Genomic DNA, 25,779 nt, shown 5'->3' on the forward strand with positions numbered 1-25,779 from the left:
TAGGAGACAGAGGCGGTGCCCCTCTGAGGGTTGCAGCCCTTTCCTGGTGTAAGGACTTACTTGTTGGGTAGCTGTTGCTCAATTTCGTAAATTCTCTGATGAAACTCCGTTCAAGTCGTGGTTGTTATTGATAGTGTGTGTGTGTGTTTGTGTTTCCTCTGGCTCAACAAAGGTCCCTTGTTAACTCCACTTCTGCTAGGGAGTGGGAGGAACTACCTGCTGTCTTATTTCAGGCCTGGTCAGAGCGAGGTATTGGTGCAGGCGGCGGTAACCTTGTTGGCTTGGGACTTTGGGAATCATATGAGCAGGTTTGGTGAATTAGCCCAGTTCTGTCCCAGCCTCCCTGACCCACCCATTCACAGCAGATCCAGCTTCCGCTGTTCAGCAGATGCTACAGCCCCAGCCATCCAGGGACAGGGAAACCCTCCTGAAGGGAAAGAGCCAAATATTGAGAAGGTGAGACAGCTCTCAGGAGGAGGAGTAAACAGTGCGTACTAGTTGTTGCTTCCCTATAGATAGGGCTTGCTCCCTTGGCTTCTCTGGAAGGGCTGTGCTATCAGATTCATCTCGTTAGGAAGTCAGCTGCTCCCTGCTAATAGCCATAGCAGCCCTGATGAAATTATATAGGTCATTGAAAAATAATTCCTGGTTAATCACCTTTATCCTGTTGATTAATGAGAGGAAAGATTTCCTCTCCTTAATGTACCATGCCTGCTTGTCAGGGTCACCTGCTTGACCTCAAGTTCACTTGTACACCTGGCACTAGGCAGGATGCTGTCCCCGAAGCTGTCCACATGTAGTGAACCACAGCTGAAGTCCACATTTGGAGAACTTCAAAGGTCTTCTTTGGACAGAAATTGAACAGGAGATTTAGTCCACAAATTCACTCTGTAATGCAGCATACTTGTTGGCTTTAGGTAACTTTTCTCATAATTAAAGGTTGATATCTTTTTAGCTTCAGTTAATCCCTTTCCGCAGAGCTCATAGAATTATGTCCTTGCCTGTCTTGAAATAAATTAAGTTTAGAGTCCTATTTATCATTTGTCCTATAGGACAAGGAACAGGATTAAACTGTGGGGGGTGGCTGGAAAGGGTCAGAGAAACTGGACATCACTGAAGGGGATTCAGAGAGTGATTGAGAGTGGCCTAAAAATTTAGGTCCAACTGCCCGGCTACCTTTTTTCTTGGCTCTCATATAGAGACTTTATGTAGAACTTTTAATGGAGGACTTGAAGACTAGAAATAAAAGGAGTGTTTTATTTTTACAGAGTCAGAGTAATGTATTGCTGGACAGTTCTGTACTCGGCCTCCCAAGATTGGGTCAAAATACCTTCTTTGCTAAGTTCTTTCTTTAATAGGAACTTGATAGATAATGAGTGCAAACAAGAAGCAGATGTACAAATATGTTGTGTAGAGTGAAATTTTCTTTCCTTCCTTCCTTCCTTCCTTCCTTCCTTTCCTTTTCTTTTCTTTTCTTTTCTTTTCTTTTCTTTTCTTTTCTTTTCTTTTCTTTTCTTTCTCTCCTTTTTTTTTTTTTTTTTTAAAGTTAGGGTCTCTCTCTGGCCCAGGCTAGAGTTCAGTGGCATAGTCTCGGCTCCCTGCAGCCTCGATATCCTGGGCTCAAGCAATCCTCCCACCTTAGCCTCCTAAGTAGCTGGGACCACAGGTTCATGCCACCACACTCTGTTAATTTTTTGTATTTTTCATACAGAGAGGGTTTTGCCACGTTTCCCAGGCTGCCCTTGAGCTCCTGGACTCAAGCAATCCACCTGCCTTGGTCTCCCAAAGTGCTGGGATTACAGGTGTGAGCCACCATGCCTGGCCTCTTGTATTACTTTCATAAAGAAAATTTAATAAGGAACCTCCTTTCTCCCTGCAAATATAAAGCAAAATTACCTTATTTAATCTGTTTAGACACTTGATCTTTATTCTGTGTACATTTGTCTCCTAGGATGATACATAGGCCCATTGAAGATCTGGATCAGATTCTGCCGTTGAAACACAATTTAGTTCTACTTCATCCTTATTTTTAGCAACTTCCAACCCTTGATTTTTAGCCCAGGTAGGGCAGCAGTGCTCAATAGTGACAAGAAACTCCAGGGACTTCATTTATAGGGATCTCTTAATGAAGACGATTACAGAAGCGAACAGTTCTGTAGTGCTTTATGTTTCACAGAGTGCTTTCATGTACCATGTTTGTGCCTTGTGATTTAACCATTTTGTAGTAGATGCCCTTGTATTTAGATTACATGGGAGGAAAGCAGATGAGGCTCAGAGATAATAAGGGACTTTTTTGAGATGGAGTTTCGCTCTTGTTGCCCAGGCTGGAGTACAATGGCGTGATCTCAGCTCATTGCAACCTCTGCCTCCCAGTTCAAGTGATTTACCTACTTCAGTCTCCTGAGTAGCTGGTATTACAGGTACCCACCACCATGCCCAGCTAATTTTTTTTTTGTATTTTTAGTAGAGACGGTGTTTCACCATGTTGGCCAGGTTGGTATCAAACTCCTGACTTCAGGTGATCCACTCACCTAGGCCTCTCAAAGTGCTAGGATTACAGGCGTGAGCCACCGTGTTCGGCTGGTAATAAGGGACTTTTATGTGCATACTTTGCTTCTGTATATTGTGGACTCAGACCTGAATTCAGGATTTCTGATTTACAGGCCATGCTTTCACTTTTTTCCCTGTTACATTTTGTGAAGTGGTTGGATGTGAAATGTGCTCTTCCTTCTTTCCTTCTTTCTCTTCTCTTCTTTTCTCTTTTCTCTTCTCTTCTCTTTCCTTTCTTTCTTTTCTTTCCTTCCTTTCTTTCTTTCCTTTCCTTCCTATCCTTCCTTTCCTTCGTTTCCTTCCCTTCCTTCCCTTCTTTTCTTTTCTTTTCTTTTCTTTCTTTTGACAGAGTTTTGCTCTTGTTGCCTAGGCCGGAGTGCAATGGCACGATCTCAGCTCACTGCAACCTCCACCTCCCACTTTCAAGCAATTCTCCTGCCTCAGCCTCCTGAGTAGGTGGGATTACAGGCATGCACCACCACACCTGGCTAATTTTGTATTTTTAGTAGAGATGGGGTTCCTCCATGTTGGTCAGGCTGGTCTCAAACTCCCGACCTTAGGTGATCCACCTGCCTTGGCCTCCCAAAGTGCTGAGATTACAGACGTGAGCTACCGTGCCTGGCCCTCTTATTTCTATTAATCAAAATATGAGCTCATGTGGAGACAGGATGACAGGACTATATATGAATATGTGCATATATGTGTGTGTATAACTGTGTGTACACATATAACATATAGTCTGTATAGCCTTAGCATCTCGACAGTATAGCTGTACAATAAAATTGAAGTAACCTCCATTAAGTTTGGAAGGGAAATCTTGGAAAGTGGCATAGGTGAATAAATACCCTGATAGATTGAATAAGGAATTTTGGCAATGTCTAAAATTGAAAAACTCTGTAAATAGCAGTTTAAGTGCATGATTTACAAATATAGAAGTAATTACCAGAAGAAATAGCTAGAAGAGTTGAAGCACCTTCTTTTGGGGAATGAAACTCAGGGGTGAGGAGGAGCCAGGCAGAAATCTGCTGTTTTTGGCTATGTACCTTATAATATTAGATCACATTTTATACTGTGTACATATGTATTACTTTATTTTACTTTATTTATTTTTTGAGGCAGAGTCTCGCTCTGTTGCCCAGGCTGGAGTGCAGTGGCATGATCTCAGCTTGCTGCAACCTCCGCCTCCTGGGTTCAAGCCATTCTCCTGCCTCAGCCTTCCAAGTAGCTGGGACTATAGGCACGCACCACAATGCTCGGCTATTTTTTGTATTTTTAGTGGAGATGGGGTTTCACCATGTTGGCCAGGCTGGTCTCCAATTCCTGGCCTCAAGTGATCCGCCTGCCTGAGTCTCCCAAAGAGCTGGGATTACAGAGTGAGCCACCGCTCCTGGCCTCTTATGTATTACTTTAAAAAAAAAAGCCCTTTGGCAGGGATGGAGCGAAGGTCTTTTGTCAGAATTTTAGAGCCAAAAAGGACCACAAAGATTATTTATTCCCAGTTCTTCCATTTTACAGGTGAGGAAATTGAGATATAGGAATTTAAATGTTTTGGTCATGGTCACATAACTGTAGAAACAAACCTCTTCCAGACAAGGTCACACCTTTTCCCAGGCAGGTAGAAAGTTTTACCTTGCTAGTGATTCTTCAATTTCCTTTCTAGGCAATTATTTCACCTTCTATCTAGTTAGTTTTTTGTTTGTTTGTTTGTTTGTTTTTTGGAGATGGAGTCTCATTCTGTCACCCAGGCTGGAGTGCAGTGGTGCAATCTTGGCTCACTGCAACCTCCACCTCCCGGGTCCACGTGATCCTCTTGCCTTAGCCTCCTGAGTAGCTGGGACTACAGGCATGCACCACCATGCCCAGCTAAGTTTTCTATTTTTTTTTAGTAGAGATGGGATTTCACCATGTTGGCCAGGCTGGTCTCGAACTTCTGACTTTCGGTGATCCACCTGCCTTGGCCTCCCAAAGTGTTGGGGTTACAGGCATGAGCCACTGCGTCTGGCCTCTATCTACTTTTTACAGTATTTGAACAGGTTACTGGACTATAGATTCAAAAGTATTTTTATCTAATTCCTTAAATTTCAATTTTGAAAATGCTTCAAATGGTTTTAGAGTCTGCAGAATCTGTACCTTTTTGTTGTTAATTCTGTAATTACTTTTACTTAGAAATAGAGATGTGCGGTTTGCCTGCAACTATTTAGAAGCTGGCATGCTTGCCCAGTTGACTTTGATAAATACTGGAATTTGGGCTAAACTTTTATTCTCAGAAGACATTACTAAGAAGAGATGCTAAGGGGAGTTTTCCAGTATCTATGTGTTTTGCTTAATTTTGAAGTTCTGAGAGTGAGGATACTATTGCCTTCTAAAAGAGAGGTAGAGACAAATGATATTTTAGGGCTATTATCGAAAGTTAACACATTTAAGTTTATCGTTTTCTTTATAAATATGATTTTCTCCTACTTCCTTTCCAATTATATCACTAACTTAAATGAGACTTAATTTTCTTATTACATACATATTATTCAAATTCTAAACAATATAGAAATATATAATGTTAAAAGTTAAAGTACACTGTAATCTTATATTCTGGAGAAACTGCTGTAAATAGGTATATTTCCCTTCATTTTTTCCTCTATTTAAAAATACATTTATTATTAACATGGTTGTTTGTACCTACTAGGGTAATCCTATGCAACTTTCAACTTGGTTTTTATTTTTAACTTGATAATATACCTTGAAAATGTTTTTATGACTATACATGCAGATCATTCTCTCTCTTTTTTTTTTTACTGGCTGTATAGTAATGCCTTGAATAGATATAACATAGTTTTTTTGTTTTTTTGAGATGGAGTCTTGCTCTGTCACCCAGGCTGGAGTACAGTGGCGCAATGTCAGCTGACTGCAACCTCTGCCTCCCAGGTTCAAGTGATTCTCCTCCCTCAGCCTCCTGAGTAGCTGGGACTACAGGTGTGCATCACCATGCTTGGTATATTTTTAGGAGAGCCAGGGTTTGGCCAGGTTGGTCTCAAACTTCTGACCTCAGGTGATCCACCTGCCTTGGCCTCCCAAAGTTCTGGGATTACAGGCGTGAGCCACCACACCTGGCCCTGTAACATGGTTTATTTAAACAATTTCCCTCTGTTGGGAATTTGGGTTGTTTTCCATTTTTCTATATTAAGAACGGTGCTTCAGAGAACATCCTTGAGAGTGTATCATTGTACGCTTGTGTTTTCTGTAGGAAAGGTTTATGAGTCACTGTTATGAAAATGTTAAATTTCTTTAATTTACACTTCCCCTAGCAGTGTCCCTTCATTTTTAGTTATATGAACACACTCTTTCTTTCTGAATGCACGAGACTGAAGAGAGAAATTATTAATAGATGACCAGCCATTGAAATAAGAGGTCATAACAGCAAAAGGTGCTGAGCTTTTAGGTAGGGTTCACCTAATTTCCTCACATTTCAGGTTCTTTTGATTTTAATGTTTTCCCCAAGAGAAGATAGTAATTGGTAACAGCTATAAAAATACTCTGCAGCTGTTGGTTGAGCTGCTAATTAGTTTTTATGGAGCATAGTTTTTTTTTTTTTTTTTTTTTTAAACATTTTCCTAAGAACATTATTCTAGGACATGCCATTAAGGAGTTCAGAAAATCCACTAGGTTTTGCAGAATGCAGGGTGTATTTTAGCTCTTCTCTTTAAATTGTTAAAGTTTACCTCTGTTGAAATATTGGTCATGGGTCCATTTTGGGATCTTTTGACTTGTAGAAAGTGCTAGGAACTGATTTCCCTCTGTGTGTGGAAAATGTGAAATAAGATACTTTGGCTAAATTTCATGACTCAGGCTCATTGAGGTGGGAACATTTCAGGAATTCCTGTGGCAAAGTTTTTACTGACTAAAAGAGTTGATTAATATTTTTATTTAGTCCAAGCTTTTTTTCATAACCATTTCATTAGAGGAGTGTGTCTTATTCCTCAATATGAATATCTTCTATTTTGTTTGTGTTCATGGAACTTTTATTTGGATTCCATTCATTTTGGGTTGATTTTCTTTATAATGTACTAGAATGAGTATAGAAAAATATATTTGCAAATATAATTTCTATACACACATACACACATACCCCCTATATTTATATATGCACGTATATATTCTACACATTTGTATATTTATGCCTAAGTATATAGTGATATAAGGAATGTTTTAAAAGTATGATCATCAGGTCGTTTAATAGAAAACTTTGTACATCCTCAAAATAAGTATGATATTTTCGTATTTATTTTTTAGAAAAAATGTTTCTTGATTTTCTTGGTATAACAATTTTTCTTAATAAAATAAGAATTTCTTAGGACACAGGAAACTTATAGTTTGTATATATTCATATTTTGATCTTTTCTGTGGGAAAATACGTGTCTAATGTATTATCCTTTTTTTTTTGAAACAGGGTCTCACTCTGTCACCCAGGCTGGAGTGCACTAGTACAGTTTGGGCTCACTGCAGCCTCAACTTCCTAGGCTCCAGCGAATCTCCCACCTCAGCCTCCTGAGTATCTGGGACTACAGGTGCGTGCCACCATGTCTGGCTAATTTTTGTATTTTTTTTTTGTAGAGACAAGGTTTTGGCATGTTGCCCAGGCTGGTCTTAAACTCCCAAGCCCAAGAGATCCCCATATCTTGGCCTCCCAAAGTGCTAGTGTTACCAGCGGAGGGTGTCCAGGTTCTTGGTGCTTTGAATAAAGAATTGGACTAAATGCACAAACAAAGCAAGGAAACAATCAAGCAACAAAAGCAGAGACTTATTGAAAACGAAAGCACACTTCACAGGGTGGAGCAGGCCGAAGCAAGCAGCTCACGGGCCTGGTTTCAGAATTTTCTGGGGTTTCAGTGCCTTCTAGAGAATTCCCATTGGTTACTTGGTGTACACCCTATGTAAATGAAGTAGGGGCCCACGATCTGTCTGATTGGTTGCAGAAAGCGACCGAGCACCAAGCAGAGGCTAAAGTGAAGTCACAAATTTACACCCTATGCAAACATCTGATTGGTTGTGGAAAGTGACCAATCAGGGGCTGAAGTTACAAAATTGTATTTCTATGCAAATGAAGACTTGGCTCGTGACGAGCCTCATTGGTTTCTGGAGGGGACCAATCGGAGGTACTTTCAGATTTTTATCTGCCATGCAGAACAAGGAGATGGGGGTTGCAAAGGGAATAGCCTCTGGTCCTTTTGTTACTTGGGTGTGGAAAGTTGGGGTTTTCCTTTTGATTTAGTTCTAGGAAGTCAGCGTGAATCAGCCTTAGGTTCCCTGCCTCCAGGCCCTGTTCTTCTGCTTCAGTAGGATTACAGGTATGAACCACCACACCTGACCATGTATTAGTCTTGATTATTGCTTATTTTCTAACACTAAGTCACTATTTGGTAAGTTGAAGTTTTAAATCTTTCTAATTTGTGGATACTACAAAACATTTATACTTTTGGCTTATTTTAAGCAAGATGTAGTAGTTTAACTGCTTGTATAAAAATCTGCCAGGCGCAATGGCTCATGCCCGTAATCCTGGGCATTTTGGGAGGCAAAGGTAGGAATATTGCTTGAGGCCAGAAATTTGACACCAGCCTGGGCAACAAGCGAGACCGGTCTTAACAACAACAACAACAAAAAATTAGGCGGCATGGTGTTGCACCCCAGGAGTCCCAGCAACTTGGGAGGCTGAAGCGGGAGGATTGCTTCAGCTCAGGAGTTTGAGGCTGCAGTGATATAGGATGATGTCACTGCATTCCAGCCTCGGTGACAGAGTAGGAACCTGTCTCTAAAAAAAAAAAAAAAAACAGGAGAAAACTCTGACAACAGGATATTCGTTGACTTTGATCTGTTTCAGGAAACACCGACTGACTTGATATTTACCTAGTGATTGTATTAAAAACTTAATGGTTAATGTTCATTTCTTATCAACTTGATTAAGTTTGACCTCTGAATTTTCTCTTTATACTTCTCCACTGTGTTTAGGACCTTGCATGTCCTATTTGAAAAACACACCCTGGAGTTGCTATAGATAGTAAGAACCAGCTTGCAACAGTTGGAGACTTTTTTTGTTGTTGTTGTCATTAAAGTAATTCTACCTCTTGATTATGTCTTAGGATTGGTTTCACAGAGAAGTGGTCATTCCTTCACAGTGAATCACAAAATGAGTAGGTTTGACAGGATTTCCTGACTCAGTCTGGCTAATTCAACCTCCTGTTCTGAGTTTCTGTCAACATCGGCATGCCAGGAGCAAACTCTTGACTTGGCTGTCTTGGCTATACAGATAATTCCTAAATCCATACTCTCATTGCTGACCTTTGGATCCTAGGCTTGCTTCTAACCAATTCCTGCTGGATAGGTCTATGTTTAGATCCTGACATCAAAGTAAACTATAGGGAGATGAGAGTAACTCTGCATCTTAACTCTGCATCGCCTACCAGAGCACCTTATACTGAATAGAATCCTATAAATGTTTGTTATTAATGATCTGCCTCTTATTATTATATGGCCATTTATAATATTTTTCATTTTGTTTCTGTTTCCAGTTTTTCTTGCTCTAATCTATTTTCATTCCATAGTCAATTGATTTTTCAAACTATAGCTGTGCTCATGTCACCTATCATGGTCTCTGTTGCCTGCTGGGTAATGACTCAACTCAAGGCATGATGGTTAATTAATTTTATGTATCAACTTGCCTGGGCCACAGGGTGTCCAGGTATTTAGTTAAACATTCTGGGTATGTCTGTGAGAGGATTTCTGAATGAGATTAGCATTAGGATTGGTAGACTCAGTAAAGCAGACTGCCGTCTCCAATGTGGATGGACCTTATTCAGTCTATTGAAGGCTTCAATAGTACAAAAAGACTGAGTAAGGAGAATTTTCTCTCCTCTCTGTCTCTCTGTTTGACTGTTTTCAACCTGGGACATCAGTCTCCTTCTGCCTTCAGATTCAGACTCAAACTATAACTTATGTTATTGTCTCTCCTGGGTCTCCAGCTTGCTGGCTGCAGATCTTGAGACTTCTTGGTCTCTATAAGTGCATAAACCACTTCCTTATAATAAGTCTCTTTATAACACACACATACATCTCCTACTGGTTCTGTTTCTCTGGAGAACCCTTGACTGATTCTCAGGGCATTTATGATCTGGTGCTCTGTGCAGATCCTTTGCTTTGACTGCCATGCTGGTCTGTTCCTCATTCTTGAATATACCCTACCTCTTCCTTTTTCCCCATCTTTGTTGAGACCAGTCCTTCCTCTTTCCAGTTATTTTAGTGATGTGCATTCTTCCAAGCCTAGTTCAGAGCTGTGACCTCCATTAAAACATTCTTGGCTGTCTTTTCCTGTATCAGTTTCCTGGCACCTGAATCTCCATACTGAAATTTTAGGAATTTAGTTATTTGCTGCCATCCAGTGTTATCTTTTATACATTTGTCCTTCTTCCCAATTAGATCCTAAACTCCTTTAGGACTGGAACCTAACTCTGTATTTCCACATCCCTCCACTGTTCGTGGTGTTGCCTTTCTTTCACTTAGTAGGCTGCCAGTGAGTGGTTACTGATATTTTAAAGCACTAAGATCAACCTAGGGAAGGAAAGGCAGATGAGGGGCTTGCATGCCTACAGTGCCCCATCTTGAGCCCATGGCAGAAATGTCTAATTAATTCCCCACAGGACCCAGAGGTCTCTCAATGCAGTGCTCCAGTGAGGCCTTGCCAGTTGTTTGAGGTTGTTACTAGAAATGAAACTTTTATATCATCCTTGATCTAGAGACAACTTTTCTAAGAAAAAAATTGAGTCGTATTTAAAGTCCTCTTGAATTTGTCCTTTCCTGAGGGACTGATGTGCAACGATTTTTGCTGTCATCTGTTTTGCTTTGTCCCTTGTAGTTCCCTTTGTTCTGCCTCTGGCTAAGTCATTTTGTATCTTTTTATATATTCTGTATAGCACATTTGGGTCAATAATTTTGAACAATGGTGAAGGAGATCAATATGGAAAATGAGATGTATGTTCCTAGGAAATTTGGATTTGTCTAGTTTTACACAAATTTCATATAAGCACAATGTGATTCTTCTTATTTTTCCTGCAATTGAATGTAATTTTTGAGGGACACCATTTGAAATCTGACCTCATTCTTCTTTTTGGCTAGTCTTCTAAGCTCAAAGGATTGCAAACCCTCTGTAGTTTTCATCCCCCTTACTCTGCTCTTCTGCACTTGTCTTTTAACATATTTTAGTTTAGTTATGTCTTTTTAAAATTAAAAAAAAATTTTTCATTGGTTCCCTGGTTGGTTAGTGTCTTTTGTTTATTAACTCTTTCCCCACATAAGAATGTAAAACTTTTTATGATATTTGATAGTCTTGGCTATATATCCCAATACATAGACCAGTGCATGACATTCAATAAATATTTGTTGAAATGAGTTGGGGTTTGCTAACCTGGAACCTTTTCCTCCCCTGAATCTCTTTGCTAATTGAGGCTTCCTGTTGCATCCTCTGGGACCTCTCTTACTTTTTTTCTTATTGTTGCTGAAGACCCCTCTATCTAGACCTAGCTAGTTCCTTCAACCCATACAACTATCTCCTTCCTAGGTCTGTGCCTTTGTAATAGCCACCAATAACAGAAGTGGCAGTTTCCTTGGCAGTTCATAGTTTGCAAAGCACTTTCACATATATGATCTCATCTGAGGTATTCTTGAATCTTGACAGTGATGTTACACTTTAGGGCTTGCCTTTTACCAAAGTATGCAAGTTAGCAAAATCTTGTTCTATTAGGGGATGCAACCATTTTTAACAATGTTCCAGGCCTATTTTTTTCCTTGGCTGCACTGTTGTCAAATTATGTATGAGGGGTATGCTGCTTTGACAAAGTCTTCTGGCCCACTAGGAACATTCATTATATTCCTCAAAGAGTGCCTGTATGGTAATAAGATCCTCAACTAAGGTGACAAAAATGGGAAAGGAAAAAAAAAAGAAGCAGATGACCATTAACAAATATTTATGAGACATTAAAATATATGTATATATATAGAGAGATAGAGTCTTGCTCCGTTGTCCAGGCTGGGGTGCAGTGGTGCAATCTCAGCCCACTACAGCCTCCGTCTCCTGGGTTCACAGGATTCTTGTGACTCAGCCTCCTGAGTGGCTGGGACTGCAGGCACAAGCCACCATGCCCAGCTAATTTTAGTATTTCTTTTTAGTAGAGACGGGGTTTTGCCATGTTGGCCAGGCTGGTCTCAAACTCCTGGCCTCAAGTGATTCGCCTGCCTCAGCCTCCCAAAGTGTTGGGATTACAGGCGTGAGCCACTGTGCCTGGCCTGAGACACTTTTCAGTGGAGGTACTTCACTAGATCCTGAAAAACCTGTTGCCCTAAAGTTAATTTGATAGCAGAAGCTCCATGTAGACCTGCCCAGCTGGAAATGGAGATACAAGCATGGAATTGAGAAGGCTGATCTGAATGATGCTAATCGTGTAGAGATCAGAGCTGGTGGCTTTTAGGTTCTCTGCCAGTGAATCGCCATCACTGTCTTTCTAGCCCCTCTCTTTCTAAGCTGTTAATATGAAGAGGGAATCATTTTCTTCCTAAAGGCCTTCTGTTCTTGCCTTCTAGCCATGGGAGTGATCAATAACTATTAGTGTCTAATGATGACACAGGAATATTCCTCTGAGCAATTGGAGAGCTGTAGGCATGTCACCCATTGACAGGTGTTCACAAATCTCTTTTTGCTGTTTTGAAATACCACTGCCAGGGGAGTTGTATACAACTTGTTCTGACAGAGTGGTCTTAAATATTCATTCCTTTTACCCATTGCTTGAAGAGAAATGCCAGCATTTAGTCTTCAGGCTGCCAGTAGTAATTTTGGAGAAATTGTATTATAACTTTGTCAAGATACTGATTTTTGTATAGCTCATTTATTTATATATTAATATATTAATTTTACCATTTTTAATTATGGAAGAACACACACTTTGAGGTTAGTGGAAATTTAGGGGTTACATGGAAGTCTTTGATCAATTATGCTCTCAAGTTAAATTAGCAAGTGTTTAACATTGTGTGAGGCTATATGTGCCTACTGGAAAGAGAATGCAATTTGGGTGCAAATATGTTTCAGATTTCTGACCACTGATTGGTAAATATGTGACCTTGCACAAATTACTTTTCTTTGATGAACCTTAGCTTCCTCATCTATAAATAGAGATAATAATACCCATACAGGAAGTTTCAATGAGGGTTAAATAAGATAACACATGCAAAATACTTAACATGGAAGTATTAATCAATACATGGTAATTGCTAGCTATGCACTGAGGCTGTATTAGCACTTTCTAGGGATTGTGGTGGAGGTTCAAAAGGTGTGTAACATGTATGTCTGCAAAGCCATAGAAGACAGTGACAAATGTGTACCTGACACACAGAAAATCAGGACAGTATATAATAAAGTGTTAATTGTACAGAAAGGAAGTTCAACAAACTGAGAAGGTAGAAGTCACTGTGGTCAAAGTCTTCAAGAACCATTATGGGGGTTGTATTACAATTCCTTTGGTCACACATTGTATTAATCTAAACTGTATAGAAGGGGGATTTATTGGCTTACATGGCTAAAGTGTGGGAGAAGTGAGGTAGTTCTCAGGGAAGCCAGAACTGGGAACTCCACACCACCTACACTTTCTGTGCCTCTTTTTTTGTGTCAGTTTTCTCCACATCTTGAGGTGTGGCTGCAGCAAGGCAGAGATCACCCGGAAAGAATGTCTGACCTTCTTCCCTTCATTTAAATTCCCAAAATCCCAGGAATGGTTCTGGTTGGCCTAGCTTGTGAGATGTCCCCATTGTTTTGGCCAGGGACACAGATTGCCAGGTAACTGGCAGCCCCATCTAGAGTTACATAGTTGGGCTGGAGAAGAGGAACATTTTCTTTTAAAAAGGATTCTACCATTTTTAGAGAAAAGGAGGGGTGCTGGATGGCAAGAGCAGGAGGTGTTGTTTACTCCTGAGGGGGGAAGCAGGAGGGCTTGAGCTGGCTGTAGGGAGAAAGGCAGGACCTTAGAGCACTGAACCAAAGGCATGGAATCTAGAAGAGAAGATGGTTTGTGTTAGTGAAATAGCATAAAGTAGACTCAGAGCGTATGCTTTGAAGTAGTTGGTTTAGGAGTTTGGACCCATCTGATAGGGCATAAACCCTAAGGACTAACATCAGATCGATATAGTCATATCGGATCTTTTAAAAAATAGGTTTCATATTGTATGCCGAGTATTTAAATTGGTAACTTGAGAACTAACTTGAGTGCAGTTGAGAAGTTATACTCATTGATTGTAGACGAGGTGATCTTTGTAGTCAAGAGGCAGATACCCATCCTGGTACTATCTTAAAAACTAGATGCTATCAAGCATTTATCTTATCTTTCCTGTAACAAACAAATAAACAAACACACACCAAAAAATCTTGTATTTCAGAATAACCAAATTGATGATTTGGATAAAATCTTGCTTTTAGAAGAATTCCAGTTAATAAACGCAAAATGAATGCTACAAATAAAATACTACCATTTTGTTACCTCCGATGAAATAATAGATTCAGGGAATGGTCATCAGTAGCTGCTAAAACTATTAAGTCAAAGGTTGATGGGGAACTTTATAGCTCATGGATTGGGCTAATAACCCCTGAACCTACTGGTCAATCCTATCATTACAAAAGAGAAAGAGGTAGATGTTACATGCCTCTTAATTGGATGCAATAGGTTCTGTATAGGAAATACACAGAACCACCTGTGAAGTTTCTTGCCAGAAAGCTGAACATGATTCTGATCAAGACTTTAGATCTCACTACTCGTTTATAAGAAGCACAGGAAAAGGAGGGCTATGTCAAACCATACCATAAAGATGTGATCAGCCAAATTCAGAGTGTAGAAATTTCTACAGGACAAATTACTCAGTTTTTTCAATAAATAAATGACAAGAAGAAGAGGGAAGGGGAGCTATTATTAACAGACTTAAGAGACATATTAACCATGTTCGGATCTTGATGTAGATAAATGAACCCTAAAGTTATATATTATAAATATACAATCATGAATAATATGAGAAATTTAAACTCTGGATGGTAGATAAATTAAGGGACTATTTTTTGTTAAGGAAATAATAATGGTATTATTTTTAAATGAGTTCTTATTTCTTAAAGATTCACATAGACTTTTTTTCAGATTATATGATACCGTATTAGTTTCTTATGCCTGCTATAACAAATCACAAAAATTATGTGGATTAGAAAAAGAGTAATTTATTCTGTCATAGTTTTGGAGGCCAGAAGTCTAAAATCAAGGTATAGGCAGACCCCATTTCCTCCAAAGACTCTAGGGGAGAATCCTTGCCTTTTCCATCTTCTGGTGGTTGTCCTTGGCTTGTGGCTGCATCTCTCTGCTCTGTCTTTGCATCATTCTACATGTGTCTCTGTCTAATTTCTTTCTGCCTTGCTCTTACAAGGATACATGTGTGCTCACTTCAGCAGCAATATACTAAAATCGGAAGGACATGTTATTGCATTTAGGCCTGCCTGGATAATCCAAGATAAACTCCTCCCCAGAATCCTTAATTTAGTCACATCTTTTGCCATACAAGGTAGTAGTCACGGGTTCTGGGGATTAGGAAGTGACTATCTCTTTGGGAGGTCATTTTTTTTTTTTTTTCTGCCTGTCTTCAATATGATACATGAGATTTGCTTTTAAAAAAACAAGCAGGGGCAAAGAGAGGAAACGAAAGATTATGGTTGGCTGAATCAAAATTGGCAATCCATTCATTGTTAACTCTGAGCTGGGTCATGGCAGTTCATTGTATGAGTTTCTCTACTTTGTATATGTTTGAAATTTTCCATAACAAAAAAACAAACAAAAAAAGTAAACTCTCACACCAAGATTCTTTAGTAATTATTTCCTCTCAGAACCTAGAAAATACCATATTAACATTGATAAATACAACGTTTAATTTTTTTTCTGTTCATAAAAATTAGGTATGATACTTTGGATATCTTGGCTAATCCTTCCATTTCTTACCACCATTTCAGACATATTTCTTTGTGCTTCTCACGAAAAGTAAAGGGTGAATGAAAATCTCTTCACTTGAAATTCAGAAATTATAAAATGACCCGAGGCTAAAACAGGATAATCAGTTTTTCTTCTTACTGAACTATTGGTCAATGAATGAAGTGGCGTGGTTGTATTTGAAGACTCACTGGCAAAGTAACTGATCATGATATCTTGCCAGGCAGATGAAATCAATAAAGGGCCAACATTTTTATTATAGGGAGGGCCTCATCTTTCAGCTGTTTTAATGTGATCATAAAATGTCCAAGTGAGCTGCAACTTGGCCTACAGAGAGCACTTCCTGGCATAGGTTGGTGGTAATATATTCCTGTGAATTTTCTTTAGGTAGCCTTACGGTGTTATAAGGCTTAAGATTTTAATTCCTAAACTAAATTATTGTATTTTTCTTTAAAAACCAAAAATAATGAGAGTTTTTGTGATTTTCCCCTCCTCACCCCTGTGTTGGAAAGGTTTCAAGGTACATTTAAAATATAATCACAGAAAGCAGAGCACAGCATTTTTTAAAGTGCTATTGTGGTATATCAGAAATGTAATATTTCTTAAAACACATATGCCCAATTCATGCTTCAGCATGTGTAAATGATGGTGACTATTAAGATCCTGTTATAGGCTATTCAAGTTACTTCACATAAACTTTAGTACCTTAATGATTTTTTTTTAAGGAAAGAGAACAAAATTCATATGCAGGATCTCTGTTTAAATAATGCTTAGGTTGTGACTTAGATCACCAAAAGCAACATGTTTAAAAGTGCACTTACCTAGCATTTAGAAGTCAGTTTAATGACTTATTATGGTTTTATATTTTTTCATCAGTGATTTTTTATATTGAGTTTGTTTCTTTCCAAATGAAAAGCTTCATTTTGTAGGAGTGGTATAAACTGTAGTTGCAACAGCTTAAAATTAGACTGTCTTTTTTTAGCTCATGGAATTAGAATTTAGATGGTACATTTGTTGTTGATATATGAGACTAGTAAAACCAGCTCCTTCTTTATGTTTGCACTGAGCTGTGGTACAGATTGTTCTCTATAAGTCCGACACAAAAACATGTGGGCAAGTCAGTATAAAATTAAACTTTTTGTGGTATATGTGTTCATACAGTCTGTAAGGCTGACTACATTTTGTACCTTAAAATTTTAATTTTAATTTGAATTTTTTTGCCCTCTCAACCCCATTTTCCTAATTCTGAGAAGGACCAGGAAGAGAACATTTTCAACTTATTACATTGCCATGACATTGTAATGCAGACTTATGGGTAAGCTATGTTTTCTGGAGGACGTGAACTAGAGATAGCGTATCATGGTAATACAGATATAAAATGACTTTTCCATGTGAGTAAAATCACTGGCGAAGGAATAGATCTAAATCATTGCAGGCCTCTTGGGCATTCTAGTTGCTACTAAATGGTTTATTATGAAACTCGATGGTGATTATTAAATTTCTGAACCATGCCATCCTTTTAGAGTTATAAAATCACCCAATTTATGTACCCTATAATAAAGGAGAAATGATGTATGGAAATAATCAAGATAGTGGTTTGTATTTCATTTGATATAGTATCCTGATAATCTGTTTTGCATTTTATAGTATATGCTTTTGTGCAAAGAAGTAATGTTTATTCAGGAACACACATTTTTAGATGAAATGAGATACGTCTTGAGTTTAATTTTTCTCTTTGCTACTTTTTCTTCTTTATCTAAAATATGCTATACAAATACCGTAAATATGATGCAGAAGGCTGATTGAAAAAGAACCCTAACATTTGTATGATGGTTTTCAGTTTGCAAATAATTAACGAACTCTTTGGCAAAAACAAAGCATTATCTCTAAGTAAATAATGAAACTGATTTTATATCCTTAATATTGCTCAAATTCATTAATTTCTCTCCATCTTTACTACTACTACCTTCTCTTCTGTGTTACAACATTTATCTCTTAACTGGTCTTCCTGCTTCTCCCCAGGCCACTCCCTTCTACCTCACCCTTAGTAATATTTAAACAATATAGATTTCATCATGTCATTCTCCCTCCACCACCCTCCTTCCCATTTTAAAATCCTTTTGGGGCTTTTGTTTTTTAATCACTCTAAGGGTAAATAAAGATCCTTAATATGTGCAAGGCTCCCCAACTGTCTTTCCAGCCTCATCTCATGATACTCTCTCACTAACTCTCAGTACTTGAGGACCACTGTCATTCTTTCAGTTCTTTTAATGCATTGTTCTCTTTTAAAAAGCCACAGAGCCTTTGCACACACTGTTTACCTAGTATTTGGAACACCATTCCTCCCCCTCCCACACCATCTTGATACATCTCTACCTCAGCCACCTTGGCTTAGTTAACTCCTATTTATCTTTAGCTCAGGCTCCATTTCCTTAGGGAAATCTTTACCCTAGTTGGGTCTCACTATTACAGGCATTTACATCACTATGTATCTTTTTTTTTCCATTGGACTTACTGGTTATAATTCATATGCTTACATAAATTGTTTTCCCACCTGGCTGTACACTTCATGAGGGCAGGCAGTTCGCCTGTTTTTGCTCACCATTGTATCCCCAACACTTAGCTCAGTACCTAGTACAGATTAGGTACACCGTAAGTATTTGTTGAATGAATGAATAACATGAAAGAATGGAATTAGATATGGCCATCATCTAGTTAATTAAGCACATCCCCAGTACCAAAACCAAAGACATTGTAAAAAGTGAAATGTGCCCTTCAAAGAAATCATCTGGAGAGGTTACCTCCTTATTTCATAGCTGCTGTTGTTAGAAAGGAATTTTGGAGCAACTCTAAAGAATTGTCTTTAGAAGTAGTTTACAAGCCACATAAAGGATGAAAGCACTTATCCTTTTGATTACAAATAATATCCAGGGTGACTCACTTTGGGAGGCCAAGGTGGGTGGATCACTTGGGGCCTGGAGTTCGAGACCACCCTGGCCAACATGGCGAAACCGTGTCTCTACTAAAAATACAAAAATTAGCGGGATGTAGTGGCCTGTGCCTGTGGTCCCAGCTATTCAGGAGTCTGAGGCGTGAGAATTGCTTGAACACAGGAGGTGGAGGTTGCAGTGAACCGAGATTGCACCACTGCACTCCAGACCGGGTGACAGAGTGAGACTCCCTCTCAAAAAAATGAATACAGCTTGATGATTCTCTTCATTTTCTAAATGTACTTTTCAACTTACAGATATCAAATTCCACTTTCAAATAACCAAATTTGCCACAGTTGAAAATTTCAAAGGAATGTTATATGCATGGAGGCAGTCCTAAAAGCGTTGTTCCTAAAATGTTTTGAGCATTGGCGGGCATTTTTGTAATAAGTGTGTTGTCTTTGAAGAGGCTAATGCTCCTTTGGATGTGTGGGTTTTGCTGTTTCTGTTAAAATCTTTCACAAAGCCTCTCTTCATGAAGTAAGGATGTTTCAGTTTTGCTTCTGGTTATGAGGTGGAGGGATGTGTTTCAGCTTTTTAAGTCATTCATTTCATCTTTGTGCTTTTCGTCCTCCATGGTCAAAATAAATCTTGCAGAATTTGCTTTTTACTAGAAAGGAATGTAATAGGGAGTTGAGTTAACACTTACAAAGTACCTTACATTCCCAGGTGTTGAGTACTATGCTTAAGAACAGTCCCTGTTAGTGTGAAAGATCACAGAACTGGGACCACATTCTTTCATTGAAAAGCATCAGGGATTCTTGCCAGGTTCTACTATTCAAGATTATTTATTCAATATTTTCATTGACTTAGCTGCCAGCACTTACCTTTTTTTGTACTAGGTACTGCCCTTTTACTTTCTGATTTTGGAAGAAATTTACTGTGTGTTATACCTTTCTCCAATAGCTTAAATTGGCATTGATTTTAAGCAGGAGTAATTGAGTCTAAAATAACACATATGTCTTTGCCTTTAATCTGTGTGAACACTTTTGGATATATTGAACTGATAACAGCAGCTATTGAAGATTACCTTCCAGCAAGATATTTGTTACAGCTCCATTCAGCTTACCACCAAGACTATACTTTTTGCTTGCTTACCTTTGAGAAAATGCACTCAAATCAACATGATATAGATGCTTTCAGAATAGTAGACGGCTCTGTAAGCCTAACATTTTGGTAGGAAGCCTTAGTTACATGGATAGTAACAAAAGTTCTATTGATCTTTTATTCTAGTATTCTTGTTTGCACCTGAGCAACAGAGGTTTAGCTTTCATTTGCTTTTTGTTTCGTTGACTACTTGCCAATAAAAGCTTACATTTTCATACTGCTTCAGTGCAGACTGTGTTTACTTATGCAAATACATTTTTTTTTTTTTTGTGCCTAGCAATAATAACAAGATTTGTGAGAGAATGATCTTTTGAATTTGATCTTTTAAAGACTGCTTCTAGGATAAATATCTTCTTTAACAGGCCACTGCTTTTTTGGTAAATAAGCCTGGTGGAAAGGCCTTTCAGTGTTTGTGCAGGAGGCTCACTATGTTCTCCACCCATCTGTGTGAATCTCAGTCAATCCTGCCTCTGTTTGAGTCACAAGCTCTAACCTGAATTGGTGACATTAATCCTTGTGAGCCCTGGCCAACCACTCCCTACCTCCAAATGGAATTGTCCCTCAGAGGGATTTGAATGATGTCAAATGCATTTTGACTGAGATGATGCGCTTACATTTGCATTAAGCCCTTCATTATTTTTTATTTTTATTGTTTTTTAAATCATTCTTAAGCTGGGGTCATGTTATTTTGTAATGTATTTAATAGGTACAGTTCATGTTCTTATCACTTACCAGATTGTCATGCCATTTCCTGTGTCAAGTGTTAAGGGAAAGATAATTACTTTTCTGTGTGAGATAGTGCGACTTTGGGACATTATTTTGCTGTGGCTTCAGGAAGTCTTAGGCATGAGGGCAATAATATTCTAAAGTCACTTGTGTTCACTGGATGAACACTGCAATGCTGTAAGGTCATGAAAAGTTAATGAGAATTAATACTTTGTGAACATAGTCCCCTACTATTTTAAATAATGACCCATTCAAGTCCGAGCAAAATATATTTAAATATTCTGACATGAGTTGAACAATTTAAAACTGGTTAAAGAAAGGGTAATAAAGGATTTAGGATGGATCATTTAGCTGTGAAGGAAATTGGCTGCTTTGTATGACAGGTTTACTAATCTTTTAAGGAGGGAGCTGAAGTGAAGAGAGATTAAATAGTTGCCCAGAGTCATGTGGGTAATCAGTGACAGAGCTGGGTTCTGAATCCAGATCTCTAAAGCAAAGCTGGTGACCTTATCTATTCTGTAGTACAGCGTTTCCTCTGGGAGAGAGGCATTATGTGTCATAAGAAATAACGCAAACTCCTCTTTATTGAAAATTGAGACAAATTCAGATTTAGAAGATAAGTTAGTAAATTACTTGAGCCTTTATTGAATTAGCAATCCAATTTAATAGAAATTTGTCAAGGGCCTAATATGTGTAAAGCATTATGTTAGGTGCCAGAGAAGTTATCAAGATCACCAATTCTCAGAGCTTTTAAAATATGTGTGAAAATAACTTTCATATAATACAAGATTCATTCATCGAGCAAATATTTACTTGGCACCTATGTTGTGCCAGGACTTGGGTAGACACTGAGAATCATTCATCTAGTCATGAATTAATAAATTCATCCTGAACTTTTGATGATCTGCTGTGTGCCAGGCACTGTTCTAGGTGCTGGGAATATAGTTGAGGACAAAGCAAGCAAGGTTCCTATTCTCATTGGGTGAGTGAGGAAGAGACAGACAATAAATATGTAAGCAGGAAAAGACCTGCTCTGCAGAGAATTAAAGTCAGATGGTCTGCAGAGAGTGACTGAGTGGCTATATGAGATTGCAAAAATTAATTAAGACCTGGTCTTTACTCTGGAGGAGATGGACTTGTAACTTTAGTGTGATTCCATTTGTGCAGTGATCAATGTATGAACAAAGTGTGCTGGGTAAATCCAACTGTGGAGAGCCTTGCATATCCTCATGAGGAAACTAAGAGATGACTAGGCACTCTGCTGACAGCATCAGAGGTGTGTTTTGGGTAGTAAGGTTGAAGCAGTCAGAAGTCTAGGCTGGACAGGAGAGAGATTGATAAGATGTGATGATTACTCTCTGGAATTACAGCCCTAGTCAAGTGCAGGGGGAGGGAGAGAGGAGGAAGTGCTTACTTTTTGCTGAGAGAACTAGAAAGGGCTTCCTGGGTAAGGTACCATTTAAACCTGGTCTTTTAACATGCAGAGATGAAGGGAAGGGTATTGTATGGTTGTATTACTCATGAGCAAAAGTGGAAAGATACAGCCTATTTTGGGAGTAGTTAGACTTATTGGCAAGTTCAAGCGTGTGTATGAGGGAGAAAGCCATTTTGGTTAGGCCTGAAATACCAGGTTGCTTCAGGTGAGCAGAGGGAATGCGTTGAAGGTTTTTGACTAAACTGATACAGTCACAGCCTTAGGAATATTATTCTTACAGCAGTGTATAAGGTAAGTTGGAATCGGGAGAGAGGTGGCTGAGAGAGAATCGAGGAGGCTATTGTGAAGGCCTGTGGGTAATGGAGTTCTGATCTAGGATGGTGACCCCGGGGCTAGAGAAAATGGGATGGGTCCCCGTGGAGGTAGGAATAGTAAGGCAGTCTACTGATTGGATGTGGGAAGTTAGGGAGAAGAAAGGGAAGAATGTGACTCCAAGAATGTAACCCCAGATGACTGGGAAGATGGGATTTCTGTGACAAAGTTGGGATGGCAGAAGTAAGTCAGTTTAGGAGGACAGGCTACTTAGATTAGTTTGAATCTTGAGGAGTTAATGGCGCTGGTGAGACACTGAAGTATGAGTGTCAGATAAGTAAATGAAAATGGGATTTTAGCTCTGAGTTAGAAGAGGTGTTAACTAAGGGCATGGGAGTGGAGGCTGTGAGATAGATGACAGTGGCCAGGGACTTGCTCAAAGAGAGAAGGGAGGTGAGGTGGAAACTTAGAAACATCACAGTTTTGGCTATTTTTATTTTTGTTTTTGTACTTTACTGCTCATAATCTCTGAATCAAACTACACTATTGGACTCGTAGCCCTTTAGAATCTCTTGCTCAGTCTACTATGTCTCTTGAAAAATTGCACGCCTGGGCCATATTATCTTGATTCTGTTGTAAAGTTGAGTTTTAATTAGGGACAGCATATGAAACAGCTCTATGTCCTCATTTGCTGTAGGGATGCTATTGGGAAATTTTTCCATCATATCTTTCAGTGTTTCCTATAGCAACTTTTTCATAGTAAGTGATAGGAAAGAACTTTGCTTCCCTGAAAAAGTGCAAATGTTTATTCCTGATGGAAAATTATATAACTAATCATGTTTACATTTTCACCTTTGCTGCTATAAAGCACAAAATCAAATTCTCTGTTGAACTGTAGTTACTGTGTAAGGGTTCATGGTCTCCATTTTGAATTCTATTCCATTTTCTTTTATCTTGGCCACATTCTTCATTTACTACCCTATTTTATACTCCTTGGCCATAAGTTCTAGTTTTCTTCTTTCACATATGCATTTCTCATAAGCTACATCAAATTCTTTGTAGGATTAGATGGGAATTCATAAATAATGTCACTATGCCACTTACTATATGAATGAGATATTCTTAGAATGTTATAGATCAATATATAAATATAAGGATGCAACATATTTTAAATTTTCATATTTTTTTCTTTTCTATGAAACTTTGATAGCTTTAGACAAGTAGTACATATAATCACAGACTGTAAAACTGTGAAAAATGATATAACAGGGAGTCAAATTCAGGAGCAAATATTTGCACATTGACTCCAGTTTACTCTGCTTCTTGGTCAATTATTCATTCCCAGGTGTATGAATCATTGCAGTAAGAATTGGATTTTTTTTCCCAGTCATTCATAAATGTTAACAGTTGGCTTATTTGGAAACTTGGAGTTTATATTATTAGTGACATGTGACTAATCATTGGAATTTGAGCTAATCTGATCTGGTAATGATTTTATTTCCAATCAATTTGTGCAGATCTTCCCTCAGAACACTGTGTAGTGTTAGTTGGTTGTTTACTATTGAGTAATGAGTAGGTCACTGGTTAGGTAAAAAGAATTGACCTCCTACTGCCAATCATTCCTTGGTTCTGTTGTCTAAGAAAATATCTTGTCTTTTTCACTCTATGCAAGGAAACCCTTGCTTTTGGTGGCCAGATGAGGAATTGGACTCCTTTATGACACACATCTTTTACAAAAATTGATACATAATAGTTTTACGTGTTTTGGGGTACATTTGATATTTTGATACAGGCATACAATGTGTAATGATTAAATTGGAGTAATTGGGATATTTATCACCTCAAACATTTATCTTTTCTTTATATTGGGAACATTCCAGTTCTTCTAGTCTTGCTATTTTGAGCTATACAATATGTTGTTGCTAACTGTAGTCACCTTATTGTGCTGTGGAACACTGGAACTTAATCCTTTTATCTAACTGTTTTCCTACTCATTAACCAACTTCTCTTCATTCTCTCCTCCCTCCACCTTTCTCAGCCTCTGGTAACTACCAATCAACTCTCTATCTCATGAGATTCACTTTTTAAGCTCCCACCTGAGTGAGAACGTGTGGTATGTAAATCTTATAAAATCTTTTAAATTAAAATTGTCAAATAATTAAAGGGGTATCTGTGATGACTGGATTTGCCCTATTTAACCTCCAGTAAAAAATTTTTCTAAACCTGTGTTAGTATAAATCAAAATGGGTTTGGGTGTGGTGGTTCATGCCTGTAATCCCAGCACTTTGGGAGGCTGAGGCAGGTGGATCACCTGAGGTCAGGAGTTCGGGACCAGCCTGGCCAACATGGGGAAACCCCATCTCTACTAAAATACAAAAATTAGCCAGGTATGGTGGCACATGCCTATAATCCCAGCTACTTGGGAGGCTGAGGCAGGAGAATCACTTGAACCCAGGAGGCTAAGGTTGCAGTGAGCCGAGATTGTGCCACTGTACTCCAGCCTGGGTGACAGACTGAAACTCTGTGTCCAAAAAACAAAACAACAACAAAAAACACAAAAACTAAATAGTATAAAAAATCTTTGTAGAATCATATGAATATCAAATAAGATTTTTTGGAATTTTGTTTTAAAAATAGTAATTCCTAGCTGTAAGTCAGTTTTGTTTGTTTCAGACTGATGACCTATTTTCCATTTTTATGGAGTATCAAAATGATGACATCACAATGTTTTGTGATTTAATTTGTATAAGAAAAAAGTGAGTTCAGTTAAGTGACACACTGATGTTTACTTATTTAGATCCTATCTGCATTTTATTCCCCCAAAAGAAATACAGCTATCTTAAATATGGCAGTGATATTCAGTGTCTTCTCCGGAAGCTGCAGGTATGGACTTGACTGACATGGTAGAGCCAATCCCTGCTCCTCTGCCTGGTATTCATGTTATATTTCTTGGTTTTCATTAGAGTTTCTCAGCCCCACTCAACCTTAGCACAGTTCATTGTAAAACAAACAAACAAAAACTTAAGGGTTTTTATTACATTAAACAGAATCTTTTGTCAGGAACCACAGGATAAATTTCTTTCTGACTCAGTATCAAAAATAGTTCTCTGAGCAACTGGTTTATTTTTACCCTGTGGACACTGAATCTTAAAACAGATCATGTTTCTCTCTGCGTGTTGGCTGCAGCAAAGCTTAGAGTCCCTCTAAGCTGAACAGCTACAACTCTTCTCTTCTGGCTCTCATTCTATCTTGTGGCTACAGTTACTGGTACACATATCTTATCCTACTCGTTTAAAAGTTGCTTGAAGACAAGGATTCTACTGTGGTCATCCCTCGGTATCTGTGAGGAACTGGTTCCAGGACTTTTCCAGTTTTAAACTTGACAAAGTGTCATCTTTGTCTCAAATCACCCTCTCAGTTCTCATTAAGTGGAAGAATATAAACCTGTGCTGGTCTAAATCTAAATGGTGTAAGAAATCTTTGTAGAATCATATGAATATCAAATAAGATTCTTTTTGGAAGTTTGTTTTATAAATAGTAATTCTAACATCCAGTAGAAATACCAGTATCCAACAGTAATACCAACATCCGTGGGATGTTCAAGCCCCTGATATAAAAT

The 25,779-nt window shown here is 38.5% G+C and overlaps 1 protein-coding gene across 2 annotated transcripts in view; it reads left to right on the forward strand.

The window, feature by feature from the left end:
• The window catches only part of FHIP1A (FHF complex subunit HOOK interacting protein 1A), a 264,702-nt gene that overhangs the window by 699 nt on the left and 238,224 nt on the right, over positions 1–25,779 (forward strand). The gene's annotated exons all lie outside the window — the stretch shown is intronic.

This window comes from Chlorocebus sabaeus, chromosome 7 (genome assembly GCF_047675955.1).
Source record: "Chlorocebus sabaeus isolate Y175 chromosome 7, mChlSab1.0.hap1, whole genome shotgun sequence".
NCBI classification, from domain to species: Eukaryota; Metazoa; Chordata; class Mammalia; order Primates; family Cercopithecidae; genus Chlorocebus; species Chlorocebus sabaeus.